The sequence below is a fragment of the Dermacentor andersoni genome, chromosome 8 (genome assembly GCF_023375885.2).
Source record: "Dermacentor andersoni chromosome 8, qqDerAnde1_hic_scaffold, whole genome shotgun sequence".
NCBI lineage: Eukaryota > Metazoa > Arthropoda > Arachnida > Ixodida > Ixodidae > Dermacentor > Dermacentor andersoni.
In genome coordinates, this window is record NC_092821.1 from 66230172 (window position 1) to 66242550 (window position 12379).

The 12379-nt window shown below is 48.4% G+C and overlaps 1 long non-coding RNA gene across 1 annotated transcript; it reads right to left on the minus strand.

Moving 5' to 3' along the window:
* Positions 1-2125: 2125 nt before the first annotated feature.
* LOC140212887 (uncharacterized) lies at positions 2126-5942 on the minus strand. The gene is made up of 3 exons (XR_011889862.1): positions 5056-5942; positions 4356-4418; positions 2126-2357 (listed from the first exon to the last, which is right to left on the minus strand). It is a non-coding gene; the product is annotated as an uncharacterized lncRNA (long non-coding RNA).
* Between the last annotated feature and the right edge of the window lie 6437 nt (positions 5943-12379).

The following is a 12379-nucleotide window of genomic DNA, read 5'->3' on the forward strand; positions in this document are numbered from 1 at the left end:
AGGCTTCGCCTCCACCATCGATGCCGCGAGCTGGGGCCCAGTCTCGGTCTGGAGTGACTTCACACGGTCACGTGACGCGCAGCTGTGTAAGGAGGCGCCACGACCACGGATGGGCCGAAAGTGCGAGCAGTATTGCTTTCGCAATAAGAACAAAGAGAATGCAGAAGGACAATTTATCACTACACTCAGGATTTCTGCCACACATCAAGTGTCTGCCTCTGTTACATGCTCCATGTTGACGAGAGCTCCGCAGTCAGTGTTTTTCTTTATCTTTCTTTTTGTAAGCACCATGATTCAACCTTCTTACATTGTGGACTACAGTCGTAGCAACTAACAATATTGTCACGTGGTGGTGACGTTGAACACAGTAGCAATACTGTGAAAGACAAAACTAACTTTTATTGGGCGAACCTGTGCCCACAAAAACAGGCTACACTTATAGCACAACGATAGCGGCGAACACGGTCGGCGATCGTCGAAAATCTGATCAGCGGGTCCAGCGCGTCGGCTTTTATACAGTAGTCATCGAACGTTCCAGACTAATCGTTGGGACACGCGTGCCTTCCACAAAGTTCTACACCATTCGCGTCACGCGATGAAATCAGATAACACAAGGTTCGGCGACAACAGACAGCGGATAGAAACATCGATAACTTTCCAGAAACTTCGGACACATGCAGGCGCGTCCCGCGCTGTGCGACAAGATTTGTTAGGCGGCGAAACGTGGTCGCCCGATAAATGTAAGCACACGTGTCAATACCCCCTCTTAAAAAGCATCGACCCGATGCTGCAAACAAACGAAAGTAATAAAGAAAAGCACTCGTAGCAGAGAAAACAACAAAATAAGGAAGTTCGTCAGCGTCCGTAAAAGGGTTTAAGCGCACCACGTGGACCACTTCAGATTGTGCGCGGCGCCGCTGTGAATGCGAAATGCCGTCTGGCACGACCTCATAGTCCAGTGCGCCAATACGTCGGATGACCTTGTAGGGTCCGAAATAGCGTCGCAATAGTTTGTCACTCAGTCCTCGTCGGCGTATCGGGGTCCATACCAAATGCGGTCGCCGGGCTGGTACTCGACGAACCCACGAAACACGCAAGCAGCTATTTGATGTCTAAAAGATGTCTTGAACGGCTAATTCAAAAGCCTAGTAGCTGTCTTGATCAAGACATTTTGTAGCCATGGATGTCTAGAAGTACTTCAGTAAGCCCTGCTAACGTTACGCTAAAAGTTGGCTAATGGACAGCTTGACAAGAACAACCGAAGACTTTTATTAGACATTCCCTCAAATTTTTGCGGCAGCTGTTACAGTAACACGACGTTTGCCCACAGTTACAATTGATTTTAAACGAGGCATGGATATCAGAAAAAAAAGTTTATATTGTCGGATAGAGTAATGCACAGGTAGTTTTTCCAGATGTGAACAATGGGAATAGTGTAGTACAGCCTCATTGGTCAATTAGTGCTTTTTAATTAGACCAATCAATTGAATGCTGCCTGTCAGAATTATTTTGCAAATAAAACAAGATCTGTATTGTATGCTGATATCATTCCAATGTTCACCCATTGACCTAAACAAAAACATCTCTGCGTTAAACACGTCATTATTGACAAAACTTCGCCCTGCTGCGTCTCCACCAAATTGAAATAGTTTCTAGCAAAGAAACATTTTGTCAGTGATGCTGCAGTTCAGGCAAAAATTACATCCTGGTTTCAGCTACAGGGGGCACAATAGCCTTACACCAGTATACGAAACAGAACACTGTGCTGCAATGAGTTAAAAAATAATGGATAGGACACATCTGGAAAAACACTCTGCGAACCACTCTAACAAGCAATATAAATATATTTTTTCTGATGTCCATGCTTCATTTAAAAATAAATTGTAACTTACTTTGTGGGTGCCTCTTGTAAGTAACGCCACATGCTTGCACAGCATCACGCAGAAATAATGGCCCGTTTTATACGTTTTTTGGCATACCATCCATTAGTGAATTCCTTGTACATTGCATGTTACCAGAACTGAAAGATAAATCATAATGTGCTGTTATTTTTTTTCATAAACTGTACGACGAGCTTTTCATGCATAAAAGATGATTGCAAGTGAAAATGCAGCAAGACATCTACTTCACACCATGTCACATACTCATACTTTATTACCTAATAAATTAGAAAAGATGCAGAAAGTGCAATTAACAAGAGTGACAAATAGCAGCAAAGGTGATCATGGATAAATCTTGAAGATGATTGCCGCCGCTGCCAGAGTAGGCCAGCCTTCGTAGGAGAGCACTTGCTGCCCACAAAAGCTTGCTGTCACAGGCCACGCATGACGGTTCTTGTAGACATAGGCAAGCAATACCTGCACAGAAGAGGGAAAAAAAGGCGAGGGAGGAAATGGGAATATTGAAATTGGAACTTCAATTAGCAATATGTGCTAAGCAAGAAGTTTGGCTCACATTATAAATAAATTTAAGCACTCCTTTCTCTTAAATTATGGGTATCTTAAGGTATGTATGCAATGACGTTTAAAATGACTAGTATATTTCCTATCATAAGAAGCCAACAAACACTGACACCAAGGACAACATAGGGGAAATTACTTGTGCTGAATAAATGAAATAAAGAAACAATAAATTAATGGAAATTAAAGTGGATGAATAAACACCTTGCTGCAGGTGGGAACCGAACCCACAACCTTCACATTTCGCGTGCTATGCTCTACCAATTGAGCTACAGCGGCATCATTTTCCCATCCACTTTCTTGGGTATTTATGTGTCCTAGTAGAACCCTGGGAGTGTTAGCGAGCGCCACGACTCAGAGACCTTGTTCCTATCATACAGTCACTAAGTTGCATAGCAGAGTCAAAGTCAGCCACTATCAACCTGCCAAACAAGTCTCAGAAGCTTCCTGCAAAATATAATCAGTTTAAAACAGTAATTCACTCTGCAGGTAAATGATGTACTAACTTAATGAAAAAGTGAAATAGCGTTTTATATTGTTGAACTAAAAGCAAGTTTGGGATTTTGCGCTGCCTAGCTGTTGCCTTTCTTTCAAACTTAAACATGACACGGTACAGAGTAAGCAGGTAGCATGCAAAGGAGGACTGGTGATAAAGTAGTGTTCCAAAGCAACACTCCTAGCTGGATCAATCACTTTTGTTGATATATTTTCATGTGACCCTAATTGGCTTAGGGCAATACCTCACACAAATGATGCAACACCTTGGATGATGCGTCATACAAAATTGAAAGTATCTCATGATGTGATCAAACGACAACATTGCCCATTGTCTTGGAAGTGTTAACATGCTGTTTGCGCGAGAAAGTGCAAAGTGATTCGTATAAGTGGCAAATTCATCAGTGCATCTATAGCCTCAGGTAATTCTGAGCATGTATGTTGACTTGCAATTGAGAAGCCACTGCACATAAAAAGGTGTATTCAAGTGATGGTCCATGCTGAATAATTGCCCACCTAGTGAAAAGGCAAATGTGGCAGGCTAATGGGCCAGGGCAAATAGATTGCTAAATTCTGTTAACACCTCCAATGATATTATTGAAATAGGTGACAAAAAACAGCACAGGTAAAATTGCAGTTATGACAAAACTTTAAGAGCACCTCTGCAAACTGTTGGAACCCTCAGCATCATGCCTGTTCTACACGCACATATGTTGCAGCGCAATCTATATCTCAGACGCAGGCGCCTCCACACATCACTTTACGATCTCCTCACAATAAGGTTAAAAAACAGTCTGGCACAAGCTACCTGATGCGATTCATTTTGCAAGCGCCAGCCAAGTGCTGATGGTGGTAGAGCGAAATTGAAGTTTGTCCTTGTATGGAAGCCTCGGCCCATGTTTTATCAATTCTAGCGGCAAAGCACACCTTTTACAGCACACATAAATCTTAAATTAGACTGCTTGCTGATGCTGTACAGTAAATTCCTGTAAAGAAACTAGATCACACTGAAAACATTTAGAATACCAAACTAATCACATACTGGCTTGAATACAGTTGTGCATTAGGGAAGCAAGGTGTAATGTACACTGTTGTAGCAAATTTTTACTCATGTATGGAATACTTGTATGATACAGCAGAGTTAATTTTTGAGTTCTTACATAGCAATGACTACCTACAGGTACATTTTGTAAGGCTTAGGGAAACTAATTATTAGTAGAACTGTGCATGTACACTGGCACTGAGTAATTGGTTATAAGAGTGGCAGCTTCTAACGGACCAGTGCAAAAAAATGCCCGTTTGTGAGACACCAACTAGCTATTTTACCACGAAGTGCTCCCTGGCCTTAAACCATATAGAAAGCACTGGGAGGACCAGAGAGGGTACAGTACATTGGCTTACACTGATCATGATGATTTCCCGTCATCCAGCTAGCGCCAAGGTACAAGAAGGATGTCCAGCCGTCTATAGAGTGAAAGGAACAAAATAAGATAGCATCAAGTCAGTTGAAAGGCAGATTTGCAGCTACAAATAAGGTGACCCAGTCAGTCATTCATTAATAAATGCCAAGCTGTCGTGATTTCACTCCCACATGAAGCACCTACTAGGTTAAAGGTTTTGCTGCTTATTTAGAACAAAACACAAGTGAAATTTGTACATCAGCAGACGATTTAATTTGGAATTGTATAGATGAAGTTAACATTGCAGTTATAGTTTTGTTTTGCTATAAAGTGGGAACGCTACAAACTGCATAGTCACTGACACACCCGCGCGCACACGCAAAAACAAAAGGACACAAAATAGGGCGAGTTCAGTCTGGTTCAGCATTACAGCCAGCGCGTCGTCTTCGAATGCACTCCTTTCGGTTGGTTCGTGCTACGTTAACCACAAAGACTAACAAGCAGGGCAAAGTTCTGACTGGTGTTGCGGAAGTCGTGGAGCGCGGTAGTGCTGAACGGCTGAACACAAGCAGAACCCTCGTATAAAAGTCATGACGAAAACTCGCAGGGCAGAAGAGCCCATATATCAAGAATTGTCGCGGGTAACACCTAAAAATATTCACATTGTTGACAAAAAACGAAGTGCAATGTATTTCACTTACCGGAAAAAGTGTTATCCGAACGTGCGACGTACAAAGACGCACCGAGACACGAAGGCGGCGAACGCAGATCCCGCCATTGTGGTAGTAAGCCGTCGGCGAAAACACGCAATACAGCTGATGTCACGAAGCACTGATGCAAAACACAGGGCAAACAGCATCAGCACAGCTAAATGACTCCAGTTAATACCCAGTATAAATGTACATAACGGCTTAGAATGACACACAACTGAATAACGAACCCACGACCGAGACAGCGAGACATTGCGGGCGGCAGTGGCCGTTTTTTCAAACTTCCTGCCTCCCAGTGTTTCCAGCACAGAATAAGATGTCCGACAAATTTGGATTGTGCCGCCGAAGTGATCGCAGTGCGGTGGCTCTGTCACACCGCTGTGCAACGCCGGCGTTTCGCTCCTGCTGCTGTCAGTATACCTGCGGCGCGAGCATAGAATGGTTTCCAGGCGTCGTGTGCGCGCCCCGTATGGAAAACAATAACACGCCCTTGATTTTTGAAGTTCTGGTGTGAAATTATTTAATATTAAAGCCAATTAACTTATGTTGCTTCCAACGAGTTCGATTTGTCTGTGGCGTCTTTTATTCGCTAACGCCAACGGCCGACGGTAACCGCACTTTTAACACGTCGTTTGGCATTTTATGCACTTTTAGACAAAAAGATCTAGAAAAGTTCTTGAGTTAGACATTCTGAATGTGTTTACCAAAACAGACTCTAGTGACACCAGTAGTGGGTTTTGCCGCAGATAGAATATATACTAGCATATTGCAAGTGCTGAGGTCATGTTTAGAAAAAATTCTATTTTCTGTCTTATCATAGACCAAGACGTCTATAGCCGTTTGTAGCCGTTTCAAGAAGTTTTTAAGAGGTTCTGTGTTTCGTGGGAAGCGTCGTCGGAGGTTGTAGTGTCGGCTGCCGGTACGCTGCTGGGTCTTGATCCGTAGGCCTGCGAGTTGTCGAGCTTCTTCGGCGCGCTGGAGATAGGTAACGACGTCAAGATTCTCTTCGTCAGTGACGTGCGGCTGCATAGCGTCGAGCGTCGTCGTCGGGTTCCTGCCGTAAACCAGCTTAAACGGCGTGATCTGTGTTGTTTCTTGCACCGCCGTGTTTTAAGCGAATGTTACGTACGGCAGGACGGCATCCCAGGTGTTGTGTTCGACGTCGACGTACATTGCTAGCATGTCGGCGAGGGTCTTGTTCAGGCGTTCCGTGAGACCATTCGTCTGCGGGTGGTAGGCAGTTGTCCTCCTGTGGCTTGTCTGGCTGTATTGCAGAATGGCTTGGGTGAGCTCTGCTGTAAAAGCCGTTCCTCTGTCGGTGATGAGAACTTTTGGGGCACCATGTCGCAGCAGGATGTCCTCGACGAAAAATTTCGCCACTTCGGCTGCGCTGCCTTTGGGTAGAGCTTTAGTTTCAGCGAAGCGGGTGAGGTAGTCCGTCGCCACGACGATCCACTTATTCACGGATGTTGACATCGGAAACGGCCCCAACAAATCCATCCCAATCTGCTGGAATGGTCGACGAGGAGGTTCGATCGGCTGTAGTAATCCTGCTGGCCTTGTCGGTGGTGTCTTGCGTCGCTGACAGTCTCGGCATGTCTTGACGTAACGGGCGACGTCGGCGGTCAGACGCGGCCAGTAATACCTTTCCTGTATCCTCGACAGCGTCCGGGAGAATCCGAGGTGCCCAGCGGTTGGATCGTCGTGTAGGGCGTGCAGTACTTCTAGAAGTACTGCACGCCAAGAAGGTAGCTGGCGCGGACTGGTGAGAAGTTCTTCACGAGCAGTTTGTTTTGTAGCGTGAACGAAGACAACCCGCGCAACGTCGGTGTTCCCTTGCAAGTACTCGACGAGGCCTTTTAGCTCCGGGTCTGCTCGCTGCTGTTTAGTGGTCTTCCGCGCTTATTATTCTAAAGAAGGCGTCGTCGTCAGTGTGTTTTCTTCCGGACTTGTATATTACCGTGACGTCATATCCTTGCAGTGTGGGGCTCCACCACGCCAGCCGTCCTGAAGGGTCCTTTAAGTTAGCTAGCCAACACAACGCGTGATGGTCGCTGACGACTTTGAATGGCCTGCCATAGAGGTAAGGGCGGAATTTTGCTGTAGCCCAAATGATTGCGAGGCATTTCTTTTCAGTCGTAGAATAATTGCCTTCCGCTTTTGACAGCGATGGGCTAGCATAAGATATCACCCGTTCAAGTCCGTCTTTCCTCTGGACTAGGACGGCACCGAGGCCTAGGCTACTGGCGTCAGTGGATTTCAGTATCGGCGTCCTCGTCGAAGTGTGCAAGTACCGGCGGCGACTGCATGCGTCGTTTGAGTTCTTGAAATGCGTCGGCCTGCGGCGTTTCCCACTTGAACTCGACATCACATTTCGTTAGATGTGTTAGCGGCTCCGCGATGCGTGAAAAGTCCTTGACAAACCGCCTATAGTTATATATATAGGCACACATGCCAAGGAATCTGCGCACTGCCTTCTTGTCGATTGGCTGCGGGAACTTTGCGATGGCAGCTGTCTTCTGCGGGTCGGGGCGTACTCCAGATTTGCTGATGACGTGGCCTAGGAATAGAAGCTCATCGTAAGCGAAGCGACATTTTTCCGGCTTCAGTGTGAGCCCTGATGACTTGATGGCCTGTAATACTGTCGCAAGCCGCTTAAGGTGATCGTCGAAATTTGCGGCGAAGACGACGACGTCATCCAAGTAAACAAGACAGGTCTGCCACTTCAATCCTGCTAAAACCGTGTCCATCACGCGCTGGAACGTTGCAGGCGCCGAGCACAGTCCAAATGGCATAACTTTGAACTCATAGAGGCCGTCTGGCGTGATGAAGGCGGTCTTTTCGCGATCCCTTTCGTCGACTTCTATTTGCCAGTAGCCAGACTTGAGGTTCAAGGAGAAGTATTTAGCATTGCAGAGCCGATCCAATGTGTCGTCTATCCGTGGGAGGGGGTATACGTCTTTCTTCGTGATTTTGTTCAGTCGACGATAATCGACGCAGAAACGTAGGGTTCCGTCCTTTTTCTTCACTAAAACAACTGGAGACGCCCACGGGCTTTTCGACGGCTGGATGATGTCGTCACGCAGCATTTCGTCGACTTGTCTTATAGCTTCACCTTCTCGCGTCGAAACTCGGTAAGGGCTCTGGCGTAGTGGTCGAGTGCACTCTTCGATTATTACGCGATGCTTCGCGACTGGTGTTTGTCGAATCCTCGATGACGTCGAAAAGCAGTCTTTGTATCGTCGAAGCAGACTTCTGAGCTGTTGCTGCTTAATCAGGGGGAGACTTGGATTTATGTCGAAGTCTGGTTCGGGAACTACGGTCGTCGGGGTAGATGCGACAGAATCCGAGAGGGCAAACGCATCGCTGGTTTCCTGAATTTCCTCTATGTATGCGATCGTCGTGCCTTTGTTGATGTGCTTGAACTCCTGGCTGAAGTTTGTCAGCAACACTTTCGTGTTTCCTCCGTGCAGTCGAGCGATCCCTCTTGCGACGCAAATTTCACGGTCGAGGAGTAGACGTTGGTCGCCTTCGATGACGCCTTCTACGTCAGCGGGTGTTTCGGTGCCGACCGAATTAATGCTGGAGCGAGGCGGGATGCTCACTTGATCTTCGAGCACACTCAAGGCGTGGTGACTACGAGGGCTCTCCGGCGGTATCGCTTGATCTTCCGACAGCGTTATTGACTTCGACTTCAGGTCGATGATTGCGCCGTGTTGGTTCAGGAAGTCCATGCCGAGAATGACGTCTCGTGAACACTGTTGCAGGATAACGAAGGTGGCAGGGTAAGTCCGGTCATGAATGGTAATTCTTGCCGTGCAGATTCCACTCGGCGTGATGAGGTGTCCTCCAGCGGTCCGAATGAACGGGCCTTCCCATGCAGTCTTAACTTTCTTCAATTGGGCTGCGATGGGTCCAATCATGACGGAGTAATCGGCTCCTGTGTCTACTAAGGCGGTGACTGCGTGGCCATCGAGCACGTCGAGGTCGGTGGTTCTTTGTCTTGCGTTACAGTTGGGCCTTGGCGTCAGATCAAGGCTGCGTCGCGTTGACGTGTGGTTGGTACGTGGCGTCATCAGGCGCTCTTTCGTCAGCGTGTTCTTTCCTGCCAGACTTCGTCGGGACGGCGGTGTGTCGTCGTTGTTATGTCGTCGAGGTAGTCTTTTCGGCGTCTTCGGCGGCGGCGGAGGATCTTCGTCAGTTCGACGAACAGCAACCGCACCTCCATCGGTTGCTGCTTTTAGTTTTCCTGATATGGGCTGACGGACCGGCCCCGGGCTGGGCCAATGTATGGTCAGCGCTGGGGCGACAGGTAGCGGCCTTGTGACGGCGAACGGGACGGTCGTCGAGGGCTCCACTGAGTAGCGGCGAGGTAGTCGGCGATGTCACGAGGGCGTTCACCTTCCCTCGGGCGCTGTGAGTTTACGGAGAAGCCTCGCAATCCTAGGTCGCGGTATGGGCATCGGCGGCACATGGCCGGCTTCGCCGCAGTGGTAGCAGAGCGGGCGGTGGTCGGGGGCGCGCCAAATGTCCGTCTTCCTTGTGTAGGTGCGCTGGGCTACGGGTGGTCGTGCTGGCGGCGGCGGACGACGGAATTGCGGCGTTACAGGGCTCTGGCGCGGTCGCGGAGGGGGACCTTGACGGCGTGCGACGGCGGCGTAAGTCATCGCTTCTGGCCGGGGCTGCGGTAATTGTGGTTGCACCTCAGGAACTCCAAGCGATCGGTGCACTTCTTTCACGATGTCGGCGATCGAGGCCACTTGAGGCTGCGACGATGGCAAGACCTTGCGCAGTTCTTCGCGCACAATGGCCATGATGGTCTCGCACAGATCGTCCGTGGCCAGTGATTGAATTCCGGCGTAGCTTGTTGGCTTGGTGCGTCGGTCGAATTGCCGGTTCCGCAATTCCAGTGTCTTCTCGATGCTTGTCGCCTCACGAAGAAACTCGTCGACGGTCTTGGTGGGCTTCTTACCGTTCCGGCGAAAAGTTCCTCCTTTACACCACGCATCAGTAGGCGGACTTTCTTTTCCTCGGACATTTATGGGTCGGCGTAGCGCAACAGACGGCTCATTTCCTCAGTGAAGATCGCGATTGTCTCATCCGGCAGCTGCGCTCTGGTCTCCAGTAGAGCTTCGGCTCGCTCTTTTCGCACGACGCTTGTAAATGTTTGCAGGAAGCCGCTTCGGAAGAGGTCCCACGTCGTCAAGGTGGCTTCTCGATCCTCGAACCACGTCCTGGCGGCGTCGTCCAATGCGAAATAGACATGTCGTAGCTTGTCGTCGCTTGTCCAGCTGTTAAACGTAGTGACCCTCTCACGTCTCGAGCCAGGTTTCCGGTTCCTCGAATGTTGAACCGCGGAACGTCGGAGGCTCCCTGGGCTGCTGCAGGACGATGGGGGACGCTGGGGCTGACATTGGGGTTGCCTTGGCCACAATCTTCTTGGTCTTCTCAGGTAGAAGTCCTTGCTCCGGGGGCAGCTGTTGAAGACGGCGGCTTGCTCGATGGTCCGGGACTACGTTGGTGTTCTCTTTGCGGTCCGGGCTTGGATCACAGCTTGTCGGGGGCGTCCGGTACATGAACGAAAAGCACCTCCACCAGATGTCACTTGGTGGTGACGTTGAAGAACACAGTAGCAATACTGTGAAAGACAAAACTAACCTTTATTGGGCGAACCTGTGCCCACAAAAACAGGCTACACTTATAGCACAACGATAGCGGCGAACACGGTCGGCAATCGTCGAAAATCTGATCAGCGGGTCCAGCGCGTCGGCTTTTATACAGTAGTCATCGAACGTTCCAGACTAATCGTTGGGACGCGCGTGCCTTCCACAAAGTTCGACACCATTCGCGTCACGCGATGAAATCAGATAACACAAGGTTCGGCGACAACAGACAGCGGATAGAAGCATCGATAACTTTCCAGAAACTTCGGAGACATGCAGGCGCGTCCCGCGCTGTGCGATAAGATTTCTTAGGCGGCGAAACGTGGTCGCCCGATAAATATAAGTACACGTGTCAATATGTCAAGCTGCAACATCGTGTCTTTGTACAAGGCAGCAGACGAGTGGAGTTGCTGCAGCATCAGACTGTCAGTATCTAATCGGCACCAGGACTTGCACGTTTTCGGCCATCACTTTGTGCTGAAGGATTACTACTGCAATAGTGTTTCGTACTTCCGGCATTCGGGGAAACAAAAGCGAAAGCAGACTGGGCATGGGCGTTTATGGTATGAGCGGGGGCACAAACGTGAACGGACTGCACGGTTCATCTACCTGGAATGGAGATGCATGCAAAGTGACGGAACAGTAGAGGAGAGCAGCTCGCAGCCACCTCGGTTGCGACCCGGGACACAGACTCAACCAGACAGCAGTCGCCCTCTCGCCTGCCATGTTGAGGGGGAAGGCTGCATCCACGCGCATGGTGATCGAGGCGAAAGACTTCATCCATGTGCACATTTTATTTGATCCTATCAGGTCAAGATATGATTTAGTTCACATGCCCATCAAGCCGTTTTGCCGCCTGCTGATTGCTTAGTTTCAGCAACACTGTGTATTACTTATTGAAGCAGCCGCAGAACGCTGTCAGTTGTACTTGTAGTGCATGTATTTGTCAATGACTATCTTATTCCTTTTTATCGAAGGCTGTTTTTTAGTTTTTCGTGGTACTAACTTCTTACTATGAGTCACAAAATTTTCTTTGTGTCTTTTTGGCTTTTTCTTGATCTCTATTCTTGCAAATGACAAACTGTTGTCGTTGCCTCTTTCCGTTTTTAGATTTCATATGCTCGATACTACACTGATTTTCCACCCTTATATATTGCGAGATTTCTTTTTCCTTTTTTATTTATTGTTATTTTATTTATTGTTGTTGTTTATGTTTATTAACAATATTGTTACGAAGAGTTGCGAAGAAATGGTTTTATTTACAGGAGATGGACGATGATCGTAGCGTGACCGTAGCGCAGCCCGGCCTCTCAAGCTCCTCGTCCTCTTCGTCTTCTCTCTTCTTGTCCGCGCCTTTCGTATGCATTACATTTCCCCGCAAGCAGACGAAGCCCGTGGGGCGAGTCAGGATGGACAAGCAGGGTAGAAGGGCTTCAGGCGAGCAATATGAGTCAGCTGAGTTCCGCTTGATCGCCGACCATTGCACAGGAGGCGAGCTATGACGTAAGTGAGTTCGCTCAGGCGGTCCACAACTACAAATGGGCCTGATTATTGTGACAAGAACTTTTGGCACAATCCACGCTTGCGTTGCGGTGTCCAAAGAAGGACCAAGTCACCTTTTTGCAACGATACTTGTATGTGACGGTCGTCGT